The following is a 23,440-nucleotide window of genomic DNA, read 5'->3' as shown; positions in this document are numbered from 1 at the left end:
ACATGTATCTCCTTTTTTGGGGTCTTAAGACCTCCACGTTTTCCTCTCCTTCTGTATGTCTGCGTTTTAAGGGAGATGCTAGTTTTATATTCTCTCTGAGTGGCCTCTTCCACCTCTCTTTGGGAGTCAGACCTGGAGATAAAAAACCTTCGGTATCGCTTTCCAATACAGAAAATCTATTTCTATTATTAAAGTTTTCTCTGTATTTGGAATGTTGTTTCTCCTCATATCTCGAATTTTGAAATAAATTAGGTCTTTTATAGGGAACAGTGTTCCATTTATATCTATCTGTAATTGGATGTTGTTTAGCATCTGTATGACCTGGATTCCAATTTATTACATGATTTTTTTCATAATCAGTCTTATCTCAACTGAATTTTCTCTGTTTAATTTTAATCACATCTGTCTCATCTCTTTCCAATTTTTTATTTAATACTACTTCATTTTCTGAGAATATATGTGTGTCTTTGTGAGACTCCAGGGCCTTTTCCTTTTCAACAATTTCAATTTCTAAATTATGAAATATTTTCTTTTTTTCACAAATAATAGGTTTTAATAGATTTTTGGAACACTCATGTAAAATTTGGTCCCATTCTTTAGTGAAATTTATATCATTAGTGCCAAATGTAGGAGATTTATTAATCCTCAAGTCTCTAGGTATACGATCTACTTTTATATAATTTTCAGGGCTTTTGATGTCCCACCACACTTTTGTTTCTTTAATAAGGACTTTTTCTAAATCCCAGGAAAGATTATCCACATTATTATGTGGTTCAAAGGGAATATTTACATCCTCAAAAATTTTATGGCAGAATTCCGACCTTTGACTCATTCTGTTACCTGTTCTCCACATATTAGATAATTATCTGATATATCAACCTAAGTATGCAGCTAATATCTATATCACCAAACAGAACAAGGATATATAACAACAATTAGATACAACAGCGCGTAACTCTGGATAGATAAAAAATGTCCCAATAAAGTCTCTATAGAATAACGATCTGCCTTTGTACAGGCGGCTGCCAATTCCCAAGATCCAGATGGTGAGCTGGAAAAATCTAGAGCAAAACAGAACGGATAAGGCGCCACATAGTATAATACTGTATTTTTAGAGGCACTAATACAGTGACTGTTCCACAAACCCAGAAATGACAATCTCCACGTGGATATACTGGAGTATTAGTGTAAGATAACAGAGTAATCAACAGTAGGTTTATAAAATTCAGCATTTTATGTGTAACAATGTACTGCATTGGTATTTATTTTTAGATGTATTGTGTAAAGGTTGTTCTGTGCAAATGTAGCATCTGTAATGTCTGTATCCACTATACTGATACAATATTTGCCTGTTAGTAGCTTGATATAATATTATATAACATTCAGTATTTTATTATTTAAAATGCATCGCATTGGTATCTATCTTTAGATGTATTGTAAAGGTTGTCCTGAGCAAATTCAATATTTGTAATGCTTATATCTATTATACTGATACATTATTCGCAGATTGGGACATTTAGGGCAGATTCATAAAGTCCTTTATTGTATGTGATATAAAGTTTATTGAATATATTAATCATGTGATCAGGCAGGGCACGTCTGTGTATTGCCCTCATGTTGAATGTCGGAGAACGTTCACTGTGCGCATGCGCAAGAGGGCGCGGCGCACACCATTCAAGTTTGTGACCAGGAGAGTCATATTATCTTAATTCTCTGTATATATTGGTCATGTGACCATGCAGGGCACGTTTGTGTGTCGCCCCCACGATGAACGTTTGAGAACGTTCATTGTACGCATGTGCAAGATGGCGCGGCGCACACTATTTAAGATTGTGACTAGAAGAGTCACATTATTCTATTCCCTTCTGAAGAAGTCTTACATTTACAAGATGAAACGCGTTGAGGCTATTTGGACTTTATTTACCAGCGGAGTTACTACATAAGACTGCAAGTATCATTGGAATTGGCAGTTCAAATATTGTACTCCTGAAAGGTTTCTATGGTCTTCATTGTGGACAGAAATTCCTGCACATTGTGTTTTTATATATTTTATCATGTGAGTTTGTTACCTTAAGGTTCTTATTATAATAAATGTGTATTTTAATATACTACACCATGATGGCACTTCTTTTCTAATATTGAGACCAACACAGATGTCCTGCTTGATGGAAGCTGTTTTCCGCAAATGATACAGATAAGCTTTAAAGATATTTTCTCTGGTACGCATATATAATATGCTTAAGGTGTTGCCGTTCTAAGGTGTATAAACAGATAAGCTACAAAGCTTTTATATCTGGTACGCATATTGCACATTAAGGTGTTGGTGCTTCTTTAGAGTGGTGCTCGCTCTATGTATTTCTATCTTTCTCACCTACTGTTGATTACTCTGTTATCTTACACTAATACTCCAGTATATCCACGTGGAGATTGTCATTTCTGGGCTTGTGGAACAGTCACTGTATTAGTGCCTCTAAAAATACAGTATTATACTATGTGGCGCCCTATCCCTTCTGTTTTGCTCTAGATTTTTCCAGCTCACCATCTGGATCTTGGGAATTGGCAGCCGTACAAAGGCAGATCGTTATTCTATAGAGACTTTATTGGGACATTTTTTATCTATCCAGAGTTACGCACTGTTGTATCTAATTGTTGTTTTATATATATATATATATATTGGGCAGCACAGTGGCCTAGTGGTAAGCACTCCTGCCTCACAGCACTGGGGTCATGAGTTCAAATCCCGACCATGGCCTTATCTGTGTGGAGTTTGTATGTTCTCCCTGTGTTTGCGTGGGTTTCCTCCGGGTGCTCCGGTTTCCTCCCACACTCCAAAAACATACCGGTAGGTTAATTGGCTGCTATAAAAAAAAAAAAATAACCCTAGTCTCTGCATGTCTCCCTGTCTGTCTATCTCCCTCTTTGTCTGTCTGTGAGTGTGTGTCTATATTAGGGAATTTAGACTGTAAGCTCCAATGGGGGCAGGGACTGATGTGAATGAGTTCTCTGTACAGCGCTGCGGAATTAGTGGCGCTATATAAATAAATGATGATGATGATGATGATGATATATATATATATATATATATATATATATATATATATAGGGGCCCCGGTGCACTGTTTTGCCCGGGGGCCCATAATGTTGTTAAGATGGCCCTGAGTAGGGTCCTCCATACCCTTTTAATCATATCTACATTGTGTCTCATATCTCTAACTTGTATGTTCCTAGTTTTATGTATTTTTGTTTTCCCCTCTATCTAGTGCTGCGTATATTGTGAAGTTTTACACATAAATAATAATGATAATAATGATAATAATAATAACTTGTATAATAATAACTTGTAAACATTTTGCTTAAATGAAAAAATATTTGACACTTTATTTTTTATCAGTCTCTATCTGCTACAATTTTCTATAATTTTCATCATCCATTGATATAGTTTTGTATTGGACTTTTTTTGTGTATGTTTGTAGGTACAATAAAATGCTCTTGATAAATCTATCCTTGCATTTGCTCCAGTAGAATAACCATAAATACAAATGTACTAATGTTAATAGCAAGTCAACAATATGTAATTGGAATTGAACTGTTGTTAAATTTAGTGATTACATGGCTCACAAGTTAATTCTCTGTAAGTATTTATATGTGAAACTTACAAGATGCTTTACACTCACACAGCAAAATGCAACATCTCATTTCATGTGACTAATTACCTATGATTTACAGTATACAGTGATATAATTAAAAGTTTAATAGAGAAAACTTCAGTGGCTTTTCATGCTTCATCGATTGTCAATATACAAGTCTTTTGACTTCATATAAATTTACACTTAAATATTTTATTGGACATTGTCTCACTATTACAGTGTACTGCTGAAGGATAGTTATAAATGAACTGAAATTAAGGACAGAACATAACAAAATAAGATTAAAAAATATTTCAAGAATTAAAGCAATTTTGGAAAATATAATTATATCCATATTATACCATGTAAAATAATATTTTTAATTACATGATGTATATGGGATTCTATATGTGTGTTTTATTTTGATCTTAACTGACTCAGTAATGTATGATTGCTAATATTGTGCATTGTTTAGCTAGAAGTGGTTGAAAGGTAGAGCAGAGATGGCAGTTCCTCTAAGTCCTCAGAAACGCGACTTCCATATTGCTTTCTATAAATGTATTTTATCACCTGGGGTTTTTGATTAATTATATTGTTTGCAGAATGTTTAAATTTATTTTGAGCAACCACTTGTTCCTCACCCTGATCCTGAGTAAAATAAAGAGGGTTGTTGCATTCTTTGTTGTTAGTGCTGAACCTGAATATCTAACATTAAATAACTTCATAGGTTGGGGGAATGGTAGTTTTTACACCATACACAATTTTCTCTATTGTACTGTATCATATTGGACTGTTGTAATGAGGAAATTGAAAGCAAAGGTAATTTAAAGCTGTATGTTTAATTTCATACTTTCTTGGTGAAGATTTTGGCATTGAAAAGTCTTATTGACCTGTGAAATCATTAATGGAGTATTTAATATTTTCTATTCAAATACTTAATATTAAATATATGGTAGGAATTATTTAAAGGCAAGCAGTGATTTTGGGGTGGCCCATTGTTTTACACAAAATCTAATCAGCCTATTTACTTTCATAGACCTTTATTAAATCATATTACATCCAAAGTAATTATATATTTGCTAAATTGTGAAAAAACTTTTACAGCTTACACCAGTGGTCAAAGTGGGAGTATGGAAATTTATAAGTGGCGGTATGGAAAATGTAAGTGAATAGAATTTAATAGTATTACAATGAAGGCAGTATGAGAAGTGACAGTATGGCCACTTCTTCATCCACTGCCTCTTCTTCCACTGGCTTGCATACATAAATGTACAAGAAATTGTCAAGAAATTCAATACGCAAGTGAAAATGGCTTCACTTAAAAAACAAAGATTCTTCAAATTTAGTCAAACATACAATAACACACATTGAATAATGACTATTTAAACTTACAGAGTCCATTCTTTCTATATATTTTAGGCACTACACATATGTTTACATTTTTAAACATATAATTTCACATAGATCAACAGATGTTTTTATTCAGAGTCTTATTATTTCATGTACCATTGCATACATTTTAAATTTTGTACATTTTTAAAATGCATGTGAAGACAGTTTTGCAAATGTTTATGTGGCAAAAGAAGTTGCAAAAGGCAAATCCGTGCAGGTAAGAGGGGATCAAAGGACAGCTGGTTTAAAACTGCCCCTTGATATGGCACTTGTCCTGCACCCATATGTCCTCAGTGTTCTACATGTAGAAATTGATGAAATGCAAATGAAGTGCATGATAATAGTGGAAAATCTTCTCAATTTCTGTGTATGCCAGCCAGGCAGTAATGTGAGACAATATATGTTAATGGTAGAATGTAGTGCATGATCTTTTGTATGGCCCAATTGACACATTGACAAGTAAACATTTGTACTTTCCTCTCTTGACCTATGACCTTGGTGCCACTGACCTCAATGATACTTGTGGGGGAAGATTTCTTTGATCTACTCCATGATCAGCTGGGCTTTGATGCCCATCCTATTGATTTCCCCAGTAGAAGTTGGATTAGTCCATTACACTCTCCAGATTGTCATAACAGTTGTGTGTGTTGAAGTTAATAAATATGATCTGTTGAGCCTGAGTGAGGTGATTTTTTGAAGAAGCTGCCAACAGTCATTGACTATTTTGAAAGTCCACCTACCCATCTTACTTACCTGTTTGCAGGACACATAGGAGTTGCGTTCTTCAGCATCTTATTTTGTGCTAATCACCACAAGCAAGAATTTAAAGTGTCAATTTTGGACAAGACAGTCGCCAAACAAAGGTGGAGGCATGGCTCCCAATAGGACAAAGGTTGGGGTAATAGGAAAATATCGGGCAATGCAGCCCCAAAGTTCAAGGAGAGGGGAAAAAGCATCTATGCCATGAATAGAAAGAGGTAGACATTATAAGCACAACAAAATAGCAGTTAAGAGTCAGAAGACTTTGCACCAGTGGTAGTTGTGGTGAGTTTAAGTAACACAGGACAAAGATTAATCGCAGCTTAGAATGCCTCTGATTTTATGAGTACAAACTCATTTTATTTACCCAAAGCACATAGTACAGATTATTCATTGGATTTATAGAGTTGCGTTTGCCAGTGCATTTAACTACCATCAACTATGAGACATCTACTTACCTTCATGTAGAGAACTCATAGAGTTAACAATAGTTAGCATACAGTACAATGCATGAAAGACTAGCATGTTTATTTTAATCATTTCAGTCCAAGTAGTCAAAGAGAACTTGGAGACTGTCCAGCTGATATAGGAAATATACGATTAGCCAGCTGTCACAGACGTGACCTTAGTACCTGCAAGTATTGGCACTACTACACCAGGAGGCGCGGAGTCTAACACGCCGCTGGTGTTCACCAGGGACCCCCGCAAGGAAGTTTGGACTTAGCGGCAACGACGTGCAGGTCGCGGCCCTTCCAGGTAGCTACTTGCGAGATATAGAGAAACACATAGTCAAACAGGCAGAGTCAGGAACCAACCGGGCAGATGAGGTACCGAATCAGGAGACAGAGAATGGTCAGCAGGCTGAGGTCAAAACCAGAATATCAGGATGGAACAAAGGGAGAATCCGAAAGCGAGGTCAGGAAGCCGGGTCAAAACACAGGAGACAAGAACACTATACTGCACAGCTGGAGACTAGACAAACCAGTTGCTCTGGCACCCTAATGGTGTCAGAGCAGGCTTAAAATAGGAAGCAGTAACTCCTCATTGGTGGGCAGTGGATCGGCAGTCAGCTGTTCTGACCGCCGACAGGAAACTGGAAAGCGCGTCCCGTTGCTATGGCGACGGGCGCGCCTGCGCACCGCATCGCCGGAAGACACGTCCCCGTTGCTTAGCAACGGGGCGTTCAGAAGACGGATGTCCGTCCCTGCCCGAGGAGGAGGCGCAGGGACGGCGTCTGACAGTACCCCTCTCCTTACAATTGGGGGAATCACTAGGTGCAGAACGATGTTTAAGGAAGTCTGCCAGTAGTCTAGGGGCATGCAAATCTTCTTTAAAGACCCAAGATCTCTCCTCTAGGCCGAAGCCTTTCCAGTGTACTAGGTATTGGAAACGACCTCGAAATTTGCGTTCAGCAAGAACTTGGCTAATTTCATATTCATTGCCCATAGTAGTGGAAATAGCCTGAGGAACAGTAGAGGTATGAACAAATTTGTTTAGGACCAGCGGTTTGAGGAGAGAAATATGGAAGGTGTTATGAATCTTCATCTGTGGAGGGAGTTGGAGTCGAACCGTAACTGGATTAATTACTTGAGTTACTGGAAAAGGTCCAATGAAACGAGGTGCAAGTTTCATGGAAGGAACCCGTAATCTTAGATTCCTGGTGGACAGCCACACTTTGTCCCCCACTTGGAGAGCCGGCACAACTCTTCTATGATGATCAGCAGAAGATTTATAATGCTGTCCAGATTTCAGAAGGTTCTCTTTGGTGGTAACCCATAACTTAGCCATATCTTGAGTCATGGCATGGGCGACAGGAACCGTGGAGGAGGTGGAAGAGAACGTGGGGAGGGTAGGATGAGTCCCATACACAGTGAAGAAAGGAGAAAACCCAGAAGAACAATGGACATGATTGTTGTGTGTGAACTCGGCCCAAGGTAGCAGAAGACTCCAATTAGACTGGTTATGAGATAAGAAACATCGAAGGAACGCCTCTAGATCTTGGTTTACTCGCTCCGTCTGGCCGTTCGTCTGGGGATGATATCCAGAGGAGAACTTGAGAGTAATACCTATATCTTTGTGCCAATTTGGATGCAGATGGAAGGCCTTTTAGAGGAACGAAATGAGCCATTTTAGAGAACCGGTCTACTGTGACCCAAATGGTGTCAAAGCCGCTACTGGGTGGCAAATCAGTAATAAAATCCATCGAGATGCTGGACCATGGACGATCAGGAATCGGAAGAGGCTGTAGCAATCCAGCGGGAGATTGTCTAGGCACTTTATTCTGGGCACAAATAGAGCATGAGGCTACAAACTCTTGGACATCCGTACGGGCAGTTGGCCACCAGTAATGTCGTGATAATAGAGAGAGAGTCTTTTCAGTGCCAGCATGACCGGCAAACCTAGAGGCATGAGCCCAGCGTAACGCCTTTATGCGTAGATGTGGTTCTAGGAAAGAACAGCCCACAGGAGGAGTACGGGTGATGGCTACAATACAGGAGGGTTCAAACACTGGTGGAGGTACAGTAGTGGTTGAAGAATCGGAGACATCAAAAGAGCGGGAGAGGGCATCAGCTTTGGAATTGAGATAACCAGCACGATAAGTAAGAATGAGATTAAAGCGGGCAAAGAATGAGGACCTTCTGGCTTGCCGGGGATTGAGACACCGAGCATCCCGGAGATAGATGAGGTTCTTGTGGTCGGTGAATACCGTAACTGGATGACGTGCCCCCTCTAGAAGATGACGCCATTCTTCAAGCGCAGACTTCACCGCCAATAACTCTTTATCCCCTATACCGTAGTTAGATTCGGAGGAAGTGAACCTCCTAGAAAAGAACCCACATGGCAGTAGCCCCCCTGAAATGGTCTCTTGTGAAAGAACTGCCCCGACTCCTACTGCAGAGGCATCCACTTCTACCAGGAATGGTTTATCTTGATCCGGTTGAACAAGCACAGAGGCGGAAGAAAAGGCTTTCTTGAGTGCTTCGAAGGCGTCGATGGCCTCTGAGGACCAAACATGAGGATTAGCAGTTTTCTTAGTCAGAGCGGTAATTGGTGCGATGATAGAAGAAAACTGTGGAATGAACTGCCAGTAATAGTTGGCGAAGCCAATGAATCTCTGGGTAGCTTTCAGACCCATAGGTCTAGGCCATTTGAGGATGGCAGATAGCTTGACCGGATCCATCTGTAGACCGGAACCTGACACGATGTAGCCCAGGAAAGGAATCTGTGGCTTCTCAAAAACACATTTCTCAAGCTTACAATATAACTTATTGGCTCGTAGACGAGACAGAACCTCTCTTACATGATCACGATGACTGGCCAAGTCTGAAGAAAAGATTAAGATGTCATCCAGATAAGCTACTACAGAGATGTAGAGGAGGTCTTGGAAAATCTCATTAATAAAAGATTGGAAAACAGCGGGGGCATTGCACAACCCGAAGGGCATGACTAGGTATTCGAAGTGGCCTTCTTTTGTACAGAATGCAGTCTTCCACTCGTCTCCTGAGCGTATACGGATGAGGTTATACGCCCCCCGCAGGTCTAGTTTAGTAAAGACCTTGGATCCAGCGATTCTATCAAAGAGCTCAGAGATGAGAGGTAATGGGTATCTGTTCTTTATGGTGATGGCATTCAAACGCCGGTAGTCAATACACGGCCGTAGGGAACCGTCTTTCTTCTTGACGAAGAAAAATCCCACGCCCGCGGGAGAGGAGGATTTCCTAATAAAGCCACGTTGAAGATTCTCTGAGATATAGGTGGTCATAGCAGTGTTCTCAGGGAGAGATAAGGGATAGATTCTGCCCTTTGGAAGAGGTTTATCAGGTAGTAGTTCGATGGAGCAATCCCAGGGCCGATGGGGGGGCAGGATCTCGGCTGCAGCTTTGCAGAACACATCTTGATAAGCAATATATGAACGTGGTAATTCAACGTGTGGAGATATCAGATGACAAGGTAGAGAGGTCTGACCAGGTTTCAGACCAGACAGGCAGGACCTAAAACATTGTGGGCCCCAAGAAGTAACCATCGCACGATTCCAATCAAATTGGGGTGAATGAAGCTTGAGCCAAGGTAATCCTAGAATGACGGTGTTGACAGAACGAGGAAGAACCAGGAACTCGATGACTTCAGAATGTAGCACCCCTACCGTCAGCCGAACAGGAGCGCAGGTGTGAGAAACAGACCCGTTGGAGATCCGATTCCCATCTACCGCGGTGAGGAATAACGGCTGAGGCAATTTGATAGTAGCTAATTGGAGTTGCGATGCCAGAGTGGCAGAGATGAAATTTCCGGCAGAGCCGGAATCCACAAAGGCTAAGGTCTCAAAGGGGCCGACAGATGTATGCAAGGAGATGGGCATGAGGCAGTCATTGTTAGAAATGTTGTAGGGAGTAATAACTCCAACTCCTAAATCGGCCTCCATTCCACCGATTAGGAGGGGGCGTTTCCCGGTCTCTTGGTACAAGATGAGATGGTATGACCAGGATCTCCACAATACAGACATAGGTTTTGCTTGAAGCGACGTTGACGTTCCTCGGCGGACATCCGGGAACGTCTGATTTGCATCGGTTCTTCATGAAGAACCGGGTTTTGAAACATGGGAGCAAGGCGAGTAGAGGACCGTCTGGAAGTGGCACGTTCCTGAGTATGCTCACGGAAACGTAGATCAATGCAGTTGCATAAAGAAATCAGGGAATCCAAATCAGCGGGAAGCTCACGGGAAGTTAACTCGTCTTTAACTCGGTCTGAGAGTCCTTGCCAAAAGGTTGCTACCAAGGCTTCGTTATTCCAACTGAGCTCAGAGGACAGAGTGCGGAATTCTATAGCATATTGCCCGACGGTCAGGGATCCCTGGCGGAGGTTAAGAAGACTGGAGGCAGCCGAGGAGATGCGTCCGGGCTCATCAAAAACCTTGCGGAAGGTTTCAATGAAGGTGGTGACGTTGGACAGCATAGGGTCGTCTCGCTCCCACAGGGGGAAGGCCCAAGCAAGGGCTTGTCCGGATAATAAGGACATAATAAATGCCACCTTAATGCGTTCGGAGGAAAAAGATGCAGGATTACACTCGAAATGGATAAGGCACTGATTAAGGAATCCTCTGCATTTTTTAGGCTCGCCATCAAACTTGTCTGGTGGAGAGAGTCTCAGGGTTGTTGAGGAAACCAATGCAGGAGAGGAAGGGGTGGCGGCGCCAGCCGCGGTAGTCACGGGAACGTTTTGAGCAGAAGCCATGGAGACCTGGAGGGTCTCAAGACAAGTTGCGACTCCTTGGATACAGTGAAGTAACTGTGCCTGCTCCGCTTCTTGCTTCTCCACCCTATGAGCCAAGTGGAGTAGAAGGTCACGTGCAGAGGGCTCATTAGCAGAATCGGTTGACATGGCCAGAGCAAACTGTCACAGACGTGACCTTAGTACCTGCAAGTATTGGCACTACTACACCAGGAGGCGCGGAGTCTAACATGCCGCTGGTGTTCACCAGGGACCCCCGCAAGGAAGTTTGGACTTAGCGGCAACGACGTGCAGGTCGCGGCCCTCCCAGGTAGCTACTTGCGAGATATAGAGAAACACGTAGTCAAACAGGCAGAGTCAGGAACCAACCGGGCAGATGAGGTACCGAATCAGGAGACAGAGAATGGTCAGCAGGCTGAGGTCAAAACCAGAATATCAGGATGGAACAAAGGGAGAATCCGAAAGCGAGGTCAGGAAGCCGGGTCAAAACACAGGAGACAAGAACACTATACTGCACAGCTGGAGACTAGACAAACCAGTTGCTCTGGCACCCTAATGGTGTCAGAGCAGGCTTAAAATAGGAAGCAGTAACTCCTCATTGGTGGGCAGTGGATCGGCGGTCAGCTGTTCTGACCGCCGACAGGAAACTGGAAAGCGCGTCCCGTTGCTATGGCGACGGGCGCGCCTGCGCACCGCGTCGCCGGAAGACGCGTCCCCGTTGCTTAGCAACGGGGCGTTCAGAAGACGGACGTCCGTCCCTGCCCGAGGAGGAGGCGCAGGGACGGCGTCTGACACCAGCTGTGTGATTGTAGACAATAGGCCTTTAACCAAGAGAACCAGGTATGGAGAATAAACCTTGCAACATTGCAAATCTGGGAATTGAGATGCTCAAGATTTTGAAATGGTGAGAAATTTGATTGCATTTTACTGCTTTGACGATCCTGAACATGTTAGCAGTACAATCAGCTATAGACCCTTTCAGTTTGAAACTTGTGGCACATGATCGCCATCCACAGTCCATGTTTACAGTTCACATTAGAAGTTCGTTGATCACATCCGAGGTTTGTATTTGATGTTCACCATATGAGTTTCACATTGAAATTAGTGTTTTTTTAGTAATAGTATTCACAGTTCACCATTCATGTTTAAGGATTGCTGTCCGCTGTTTCAAGTAAAAAATTGCCAAATTATTCAAATTTAGCTTAAATGTTTTTGAGCAGGTTCACACATCTGGTTTGGAGAACTGCGAACCAGATTTAAGACTGACTATCAGGCTCAAACATGCTCAAACCAGCTTGGACATGTGTAAACCTGTTTGGCTTTTACTATTTTTGAATCATCGGTTATAAAATTCGGTTCAAGAATCTCTATCTGGTAACATTCTGAGGGTATATTTAAAACTCTAGTTTAGAGTATAAGTGCTTTCAACCAGCGTGAGACCAGAATTATCCATCATATTCCACAAAGTTTTGGAGCATGGGTCTTTCTGTTATTATGTCTGCCCTTTGTGTTTACTGCATTTCATTAATCATTTTCTTACTTTGATGCTAATTTCTAAATGTTGCTTGTGATTATTGATTTAACTTGGATGTTGTTTATTGCTCTGAACTATATGTCTTTGGAAAAAAATAAAATAGGTATGCAGTTTAAAATATATATATTGCTAAGTCAAGTCTATCAATGTACTGAATGCAATATTTTTTACTAAAAATAAAAATGAACAAATGAAAAATAAAAAAATATTTACATTGGAAGGTTAACTATAACCTTTGAGTGAGTTAATATACCCATTTTGTGTCATCCTGGAGTTTCAGTGTCAAAGAGCTTGGTGAAAGACAAAGCATAAAATATGAGTTACCCAGCAATCATATATAGTACACAGCGGGTAACAGCTGATCACCGGCAAAGCTAATCAGCGAGGCTGACAACCTATTTCATTTAATGACAATCTGACATATTATTGTACTTGCATCTTTGGAGTAATTTATCATGTCAAATCAACAACCCCTTTCTCATGGACATAGTTTCACATAGTTGTAATTATTCAACTGTGCTTTAAATTCAATTAAAAGTTTACAGTTTATATAGAGTGATCATTTTAACTGGAACAGTTTATTCGGTGAAGAACAAAATGCATTCAGGCTAAATTGTTTATTAACGTATGTCTTTCAAAGTGGACTTCTTATAACTAACTAGAAAAATCAGCGACACTACTTGCATATTGTATGTAAATTTGAAATGCAGATTTAATCATGCAAAAAAAAAACATAGGTCGTACATAGTCACCAAAAACAGTATAATTCATATCATATGATGTGCCTATCACACGCCGGGTGTGCGGGCAGTGCACCCGACACCTGGCAGACTTACCTGGCTCCGGCGCTCCGCTCCGTCCTGGGCGCCGCCAACTTGGATTCGGGTCTGCGCATGCGCAGACCTGACGGCTTCTCTAAAACCTCTGTTCTCCTCTCATTGGTGGATTCTAATGGCGCTTAGTTTAAAAGGCACTTCCTCCTTACGTACAGTGCCTGTTCTTTGAGTCACCTCCTGGTGATAGAAGTGGCTTCCTGTTATCTTCCAGCTATTTTCTTCCATCCTAGTCTGCAGAGCTGACGCTCATCTCCGGACATCGTCTCTACATTTGTCTACAGAGCTGACGCTCATTCTACTGAACGTTATACCACATAGTGGTCTGCAGAGCTAACGCTCATTCTACTGGACTCTCCGCCACATAGTGGTCTGCAGAGCTGACGCTCATCTCCGGACATCATCTCTACATTTGACTGCAGAGCTGACGCTCATTCTACTGAACTTTACACCACATAGTGGTCTACAGAGCTAACGCTCATTCTACTGAACTTTATACCACATAGTGGTCTGCAGAGCTGACGCTCATTCTCCTGACCCTAATCACCACATAGTGGTCTGCAGAGTTACACCGAACTGCAGCATCTTCATTGTCATTACTTATTATATTTACCACTCTTACTACGGTACTACTGCCTGTACTCTCTCAGGGACTTCCATACAGTGCTCTAGTAGGGACCGCGACCTGCAAGGTAGACGCAGCTAAGCCCATACCGCTTTGCGGCGGTTCCTGGTGAACACCGTCTCCTCGTTAGACTCCGCTCCCTGTTGGAGTAGTGCTAAACTGTTCGAATCCCTTGGGGTCGCTACAACTGCCGAGTCTCATCGTAAGAACCGTGACTGTGCCTCTCAAATGTTATGTTGTATAACAGGAGGCTTTAGGATCTAATAATTTAAAAATGTTTTCATATCTTGCAGAGCTTCAAAGTTCCCCATGGGGGCACTAGAGGGAAAAAGAACAGACATATATTTACCATTTTAACAGTGATTCTGGGACAGTAAATGATAATTAAAGCGTAGAAGAACATCTTTGATTTTTTTGCAGGTGTATCGGCAAGACTCATTGGAGCATGTGTGAGGTGTCATTATGAAAGGGTTAATCATAACATTGCCATCTGGTTTGTCTAAAAATTATAGCTCACACTCACTGTTAACTACCCGGTTTTGCCACCACTGAGATTTGGTTCCAATGTTGACACTTTGAGGAAGTTTACCGTTACTTATTACTTGATTGATCTCAAAATATAATCTCAACCTGCAAAATATAATCTCAACCTAATTTAATCAGTTATTGTTAACCAAATAATTATGTGCATTAACTGTAGCATCATAACGAAGACTAACTGACATATGAATAATTTAAGAAGACAAAGCCAATACATTATTAAATGGAGTTTAAAATGACAAAAAATTCACAATGCTTAATGTATAATAAATGATAATAAAAAGGCATACATAAATACAATTGAAAACAAGCTTCTTAAAATAAACAGGAATAAAACAGAAAAATATTTTTCATAGAATCTGCCCTGGAAGATGGTTGGAAAATGGACAGAACCTCAATAGCAGATTGATTTACAGGAAATTACAATTTTTCAAATGAATGCATTACCCTTTAAATATTCTGTACTGTCCACCATCAATTTACTGTGAGGTCAATGAAAAATTGTCTGTATGTAAGCTAATTGCTTTTAGGACTATTTTGTGGTCTTTGGACATTTCTATTCTGTTCTTTTGGGACATGCTAGATATATAATAATATCTCCAATGAACAGAGTAGATTTTTTTTCACAGATACATATGAGACATCATTATGCATTATATCTTATTTCTCTATGTTCTGTATCAGGTTGGAAGGTTATAGTTGAGACCTTGGATGTAGCACATTGCACTGATCACAAAAGTGGTCCACACAAATATAGATTACTAAAAGTGTATTTGGATGTACCTCCCTGACCAGAAATATTATAAGGTCCTGAGATGACTGCATGGTTCTCTGTAAGCACATAATCTGGAGGGTGCCATAAAAACCTTAGCTGGCCTACTGATAATATCTGTAGAACATGTAGCTGGGTCTCAGGCTAGGTCTCAGGCCTCTCTACAATATAAACAACCCAGCTGTGTGACACAGACACCAAGCAGATTGTTATAGAAGACATTGACTTAGTTCATCACTAGTTTACTTGCACACAGGGCTATCACAGGATAAAAAAAAATAACTCACAGCTTTGGGAATAATCATAACCACATTTCTATTTGATTTTCTTAACTACTGATTATGACATAATCATCACGCCAGGTATATAAGATAAGAAACCATCATCATCATCATCTATCTATATAGCGCTACTAATTCCGCAGTGCTGTACAGAGAACTCATTCACATCAGTCCCTGCCCCATTGGAGCTTACAGTCTAATCCCTAATATAGACACATACGACAGAGACAGACAGAGAGGGAGAGACTAGGGTCAATTTTGATAGCAGACAATTAACCTACCAGTATGTTTTTGGAGTGTGGGGGGAAACCGGAGCACCCGGAGGAAAACGGAGCACACGGAGGAAACCCACGCAAACACAGGGAGAACATACAAACTCCACACAGATAAGGCCATGGTCGGGAATTGAACTCATGACCCCAGTGCTGTGAGGCAGAAGTGCTAATCACTACACCACTATGCTGCCCACTCCCTTGATGAATGAAGATTAGAGGAAAACACCAAATAGTGGCTCTCCCAGTCTACAAATATAGCCTGGAAAGAATGAAGGCATCAAATTGAAGTGAACTCAAATGGGTCCCTGCTGAGGGAATGTAGAACCTCTTTTGTCTGTTATATAAAACAGTTATGTAGATTGTTGAGCTCTTTTATGTGTAATATTTATATATTTTTTATAAAATACAACAATGTCTTGCAAAAACAAATAAAATTCAGTTTGTCAACACATTTCATTTAGTTTTAGGAATATCTTGCAAATTAGCATTTGATTTGCTCTATCCATAGTATTACAATCTTCATACTTGAGTGAAAGCATTTATTTCTTTAAGCTTTAAGCTCTTGAAGCATATGATGTAAATGGATTGTTTTTTTTTCCTTTTATGTATGAAAAGCCTAGTAAACAGAACTCTTACATAGATGTTAGTAAGTTAAACTGCATTTGGCAGAGGCTATTCCAGAATATTTTATTATGCATGAAGATTATCTTTTCAACCATAAGGAGAAAAAGGCACAGAGAGTCAACAGCTTTTTCCTCAGGGAATCCCTTAGGAAATAAAGTAGAATTTTCTTTCATTTCTCACTTGTATGCCCCAGAGAGAAGTGAATAGTGCAGGTTTCTAAAAAAAGGCAAAAATGTCATTGGTTAGAAGGGGTAAAACGGCCTTGGCCACCAGGCTTGTGGTTTAACTTGAAAATATTTAAATAGCACAGTTCCTTAACTACACTAAAGGTTGTCACCAAAACATTAACATTCTAAGAAGAAAGATGTAAAAAAAACCTGTTTAACAATAATTAATTTTATGTGAAAAAACCTTTAAAAAAACAATAGCTTTAATCCTTAAATGTTGAAAGCAAATATTTTGGAAAAAATAATGTTTATACTGGAGAATCGTTTTGTACTTTAATAGTTTCGCTTTTAGGGTCTCATTTAGATTTGGATGCAAATCCATTTGTGGGGCGTAAATATTCATATTTCCATACTGTGCATGCATACCAAAAGCAGGCTCGGACTGGCCTGCAGGGCAGCAGGACTATCCACCGGTAGGCCCCGCCACATTATAGCCACGCCCCCTCCATTGTTAGGGAGGAGATAAGAAAACAGCTGACTCCCGACTTGCATACAATTCATCTTTTGGACATACGCGAGAACAGGAAGGGACAGATGCGTTCCACGCAGGCACCTTCCTCTCCAACAGTAACAAGCACGGACCACGAGAAACATCCTCTGATTTCAGCACACTGGGTACCCGGCCACCATCTCTATATACATCGAAACTGCAAGTAAACAAAGCTAAATTTGAAAGCATCGCAGCAATAACCATGTGAAATATGTGGACAGTCATCTGAATATTTATATTGCACTAGCAGAGACTTAAAGAAATACCAATTCCCATCTACTGGACTTGTATGCTATGAACATTATTTTATTGAGATATCAGTGACTGTGTTATATCTGGATCAATGCAGCATTTATACCAACTGCCATTTGCCTCCCAGTAGCTAGACAAGTCCAGGTCTATATAACTAGGGTTTTCTGATTTTTTTATGTATGTTCAATTGATGCCATACCATATGTATGTATATAGAAATCAATGCCTCATAATATAAATACTGTGGTTTAATTGGAGTATTTTATTTGTCTATGTTAATGTATTTTTATGTATTTTAACCAGGATTCAATAAATTGTGATAAAACTAACATTAAATGTTATCCCACTAATTCAACCAAGCCTCTTACTCACAGCCTAATACAAGATATAGAAAAATACGAATTGTATTCAAGATAAAAGAATACAAATTTTATTATTAGCATCACACTTGGAATAATACATAAGTCAATGAGCGCTTAACTTTCAGTATATTATTAGTTCGTAGAGAGGGATAACCTGTGTTAATGCTGCTCTTGCAACAGTAGTGGTAGAGCGCAATTCCTCCCAACCCCCCCCACCCCCCGTTTTTGCCAAACACTCCCGTTAAACACACTACCACACAGGTGCAGAGATTCGCGTCTGGGCTCTCTGAACCTGCGCGGTAGTGTGTTTTTCACTTTGAGCAGGGCAGATGAGAGTAGGAGTTCCGGATATCCAACCGCCCAGAGGAGCATGAGCAGGTTAGTAACTAAGTGTGCAGTCAGCCTGTCATTTTAAAAGAGAAGGATGAGCACACTACATTCTTTATATACTACACTATGGTGCTAGCTGTGCTTCGTGGGCTGACCACTCTCCCTTTAGTGTCTGGTCTCGCCTCTATGATGGCTGGCCACACCCCCTCTGGTGGGCCCCTAGCGTTGCAGTCTCCCGGTGGACCCTTCATGCCCCAGTCCGACACTGACCAAAAGTGTTTCTGTATTTTATTTGAGTACATATTATGTCCTTTAGTTGTTGTCTAGGAGAGGGTTTGTAAGAAGCCCATCTTTCTGCGGGTACTGGCAGGTTTTTGTAAAGATATGTGATAAAGATGAGAAGCACCATCTAGCAGCTTCTGATTGCCTGTATACGTATTGACCCCTCCAGATGATATTACTTCCTTCATATTATGTCAAATTGCAGACATGTATTCAAATTTCTTGTTCATCGGATTTATAAAGTATTAAAAGACAGATGTATTTCATTACATTTTATATAGAAAATGGGCCTTTCGCATTTACTATAAGAACTGTCAATAAAATATTCTCTCTTGTGTATTTGAAACTTCATCACATTTTATTGTGTACAAGCAGGGCAATATGACTTTTTTATTTATAACTAATACTGGAAAGCCGCATCTCTACTCTATTGTTTGCCATAAGATTTGTATATCTGGTGTACGCCTGGTGTAGAAATACTGCTTTGCTTTGAGTTGGACGTATCTTGTGATACATGTGAATCAACATACACACGTAAGAATGCAAGTTTTGCAACAGAATTTTTACATGAATGGTCAGTGAACAAGAGGTGTCAATCTCAAAAGTGTCAAAGTCAGGCCCTTAGTTTCTATGAAAAAATGTTTCCAATATAGAAAGTTTCAAAAAGTTTGGGAGCTCACATTGCCACTCCTCAAACTTTAACTTGTGTTTTAAACCAACTTGATGGCCACCACATTTGTAAACTGCTTTGGGAATAGAACCACCTGTTGAACGTCAGATAACTGAAACACTCAAAGCACCACAGAGTTTTTCAGCAGATGAATGTGCTGATCTTGTGGGATGTAGTGAACTGTAGTGAAAGTGCTTTGAATAAATCCCAAAATGCATCAGAAGTAAAATTGCCAGCAGCTCTCATCTCAGCAAAGATTTGGCAGCATGTATGGATCTATACTAAAACATTTTAAAATGAATGCTTTTTAACTGGACTTGGATTTTATTACTATCCGGTAAGCAGATCAGTGATATACAGCTGATTTTTAAGTACCACTCCGGGATATTTAAGTGTTTCTAGGAATTGTAGTAAAATAATAAGGGCCTGATTCAAATTGGAATGCAACTTGCCATTTAAAAAGAGCATAGAATATGAGCATAATTCTGACCATATTCAAATCCAAGCAGATCTCAAGATGCATTTTTATTTGAATCTGGGTGTAAGTACGTTTGGCCTACACTGTATTTGCCGTATGTTAACAGACTATGAATACAGAATATGCAGTATATGCACAAGCGTATGTGCAATATAAGATCTTATCAGAACACATACAAAACAGATTATATTATAAAATAAATGAACAACTCTAAACTCTATAATCATTAATGAAAATATGGTTGGGTCAATAAAAAATATATTCTTTGATAAAAAATTTTTTACATTGAATACATGTTCTTAATGCGTACTGTACATACAGGACCTTATTCATCAAGGAACGTAAATGCCGCTATGTACCATATTTTGCATAAAATTCTCTGCACATGCTATACGTCAGTGAACTCATATGCATCCAATTAATCTCAGAATGCAAAGAATACTTCCAAAAGAGTGAAAAGAGGGAGGGAAGAGGTGTATGCGCAAAGTCAATGTATAGTAAGGGTGTGCCAAGTTTGAGTGCACGCACTTACATCTGATTCCATCTTTCAGGCACATTATTTTCAGCCATAACACTTGCACCAGCTACAGGGCAGGTTTAAGTGCTGAGTGATAGTGATGACGGCCAAGTATACATGCTAGAACATGTGTTTGCAATTAAGAACAACTGTAAAAATGCATTTTCTGTACATTATGCATCAATAAAATCATGTTCAATATATTACATGGAAAAAAATGAAGAAAAACTTCTGCAATTATTGAATTAAAAAAAGGAAAATAATGGTTTAAATGGAACTGCTCAAGGGGAGGTACTAGTTGGAAGAGGGGTTTTCCTATCTTATCCAAGAAGCCAATGAGCCCATTCTTTTGTAAAAAAAATAGTATATAGTAGGTAGTATGTGATTTTTTTCATACATGCAACATACCAAACATGTTTTTTAAACAGAGAGTGGGGGGGGGGTCATCTCTTTGCTTCCATTCTGATGCAATAGATGATTTGGCTGCCGACAGAATATGTGATGCTACTTTTGTGGAATGTCTAGAGAGATTTGGGAGGGGAATAAGAAAGGAGGGAAACCCACTGATCTTTAGGGATTGGGGCCTCCATCATAAAGTTGAGAAATCTTGTCCCAAAATAAAGTTATTGGGAATATTTTACTGAGGTTATCAAGTTTGTAGTACCAATGGTAATACACTTTGTATGCAGTTTCTTTAGTTATTGTGGATATTGATGGAAGTACACTTTCTAATGTCTTGCCATGCCTCCTTCTAAAGTGGTAGATCCACATACAATTCCTATTGCAGTTCATGCCTTCAGTGGGGACCACTTATATTCACTATAAGCATATTATACATGATGGAGATCAAGCCTTGTCAAGAGGGGTTTGTAGACAATGTGGGCTTAATTCATTAAGGAAAGGAAGGGAAAAAAAGAGTATGTTTTCTCCTGGACAAAACATATCACAATGCAAAGGATACAAATTAGTTTATTATTTTGCACACAAGTTAAATAATGTCTGTTTATTCATGTAGCTCACAAATACTTGATAGCTTTATTTTTAGACTGAAATTTATAGTTGATCTTGGACATGCCCTATCACAACTCTAAATCTACCATCATATTTTAAATTTACTTCCCCCTTCAATACAACATGGTTTTGCTTTCCTTTTCTTTAATAAATCAGACCCAGTGTCTCGAAAGTGGTAGGTGTGCATTTTGGACTGTGAGCGAGTAGGCAAAGTGTCGAACTTTGAAGAAAACTCTTAGACCCAGCATTGTTGCTGGATGACTTCCAATGAAGTGAAGTGTGAGCAGGGCCACCGAGAGGGTGGGGGGCGGGTACATTTTACCCGGGCCGGGCCCTCGCTACAAATTTTTAATTTTTTATTTTTTTTTATTTTTTTTTCTATTTTGTGATTTTATTTTTTATTTTTTTATTTTTTTATTTTCCGCGGGGGGGGGGGGTGATTCGGTCCGTCGTTGGTGGGGGGAGCTTGGACAAAAAACCCCAAAAACAATTGAATCATACTCACGTGATCAGCACCGCGTCCCTCCTTCCTCTCTTCTCCATTCACACTGACTGCCGGTTGTGACGTCATCATGTCACGCCCGTCAGTCAGTGAGGAGCACTGCAGCCAGACGAGACCAGAAAAAAGAAGAAGAGAAGACAGAAGAGAAGAGAAGGAAAGAAAGAAAGAAAGAAGCTGACAAAAGGTAAGGAAAGAAACGGAGAGGCAAGGGGGAGGGAAACAGAAAGGGACAGTATTATAAAGAAGAGGGAGTAAAAAAACGGGAGAGAGGCTGAGAGTAAAAAAAAAAAGGGGAGAGAAGCACTAATTAAAAAAAAGGGAGAGAAGCACTAATTAAAAAAAAGGGAGAGAAGCACCTATTAAAAAAAGGGGAGAGAAGCACTAATTAAAAAAAAGGGAGAGAAGCACTAATTAAAAAAAGGGAGAGAAACACTAATTAAAAAAAAGGAGAGAAGCACTAATTAAAAAAAAGGGAGAGAAGCACTAATTAAAAAAAAGGGGAGAGAAGCACTGATTAAAAAAAAAAGGGGGAGAGAAGCACTAATTAAAAAAAAAAGGAGAGAGGCACAGAGTGAAAAAGAAGGGGGGAAAGCAGCATGGAGGGCGCAGTGTGAGCATAAGGGGGCACAGTGTAGTTGTGATGAAGGGGCACAGTAATGTGTGTGTGATGGCACAGGGGGCTTGTTGCAATGTAGTGTGTGTGAGGTAGGTGGGGGCTAATTAATGGGCGCTATTTTGTTTGTAGGGTGATGGTGAGGCAATTTAATAGTGGGGACTATTAATTTAAGATGGGGTGGTTTGGGGGCTATTGAATATGGGGGTGAGTTTAGGGAGAATGAGGTCTATTTATTAAATGTGACTATGAGTTATTTAATGGCAGGGATGATTGCGGTAAATAGGTATTGCTGTTTGCAGGAAGGGAATAGGTTTATTTATTAAATGTGGATACTATTATTTTAATGTTGGGGCTGGAGGAAGGCTTAATTATTAATCGTGGGTGTTATTGATTTAACGCTGGGGCTGGCTGTAATTTTCTAAATGTAGCCATTTTTTTTTTTCCAAATAGGTCCTTCAACATTCCAGGATTCGGACAAACCGCAACTAAAGAAACCAGCAGCCACAGGTGGAGAAAGTGAGAAGAACAGGTAGGAGAGAGCAGCACAGTGTGTGAAATGTTGTGATTCTAGTAGGGACAATGTCAATTTTTGGTGAGTGTTGTGCCCAATGTAAGGTGCAGGCTAAGACTGAACTCTCTCTGTACACACTGCATTCTTTCTACACTACACTGTGGTGCTAGATGTCCTGAAAGTCAGGAGTGTTTGGTCATATGTGACGCTCAATCGAATTGAGAGCCTAGTGATTTTGATGTTAGCCACGCCCAAATGGCGCATTTGTCACGCCCCCAAATGCATGACCACACCCCTTAAAAAGAGCATATGTCCCACATTTTCAGAGCAAATCTGAGGGATGGCAGAAGAAGACAGTAAACATGTCTATGAGGTCTAGGAAGTCCCCACAGGGAGGAGATGGAACTTTTAATACTTTTTAGTCAATTTATATTCATATGAAGTGATTTTGAAATTGCTTACTGTTATATTTTGTAAAGCATTACCTAGCACTGTTAATATTCAGTGAGCAGATCTGTTTTTTAGGATATATGAGCAATTATTCCTTAACGGCTGCTGGACTGCATTTCACTATAGTAGACTATTTTGTAGCACCTTTTGTTATTTAAACTCATCATATGTTGCATGCACCCTTTTCCTATTAAATTTAAAATATAACTATAAATTCATATTGCACATGCAATGGAATCTACAACCATTTGCAAA

Source organism: Mixophyes fleayi, chromosome 5 (assembly GCF_038048845.1).
Source record: "Mixophyes fleayi isolate aMixFle1 chromosome 5, aMixFle1.hap1, whole genome shotgun sequence".
In the NCBI taxonomy this organism is placed as follows: Eukaryota; Metazoa; Chordata; class Amphibia; order Anura; family Limnodynastidae; genus Mixophyes; species Mixophyes fleayi.
The sequence above is the reverse complement of the archived record's forward strand: the minus strand, read 5'-3'. Positions refer to the sequence as shown.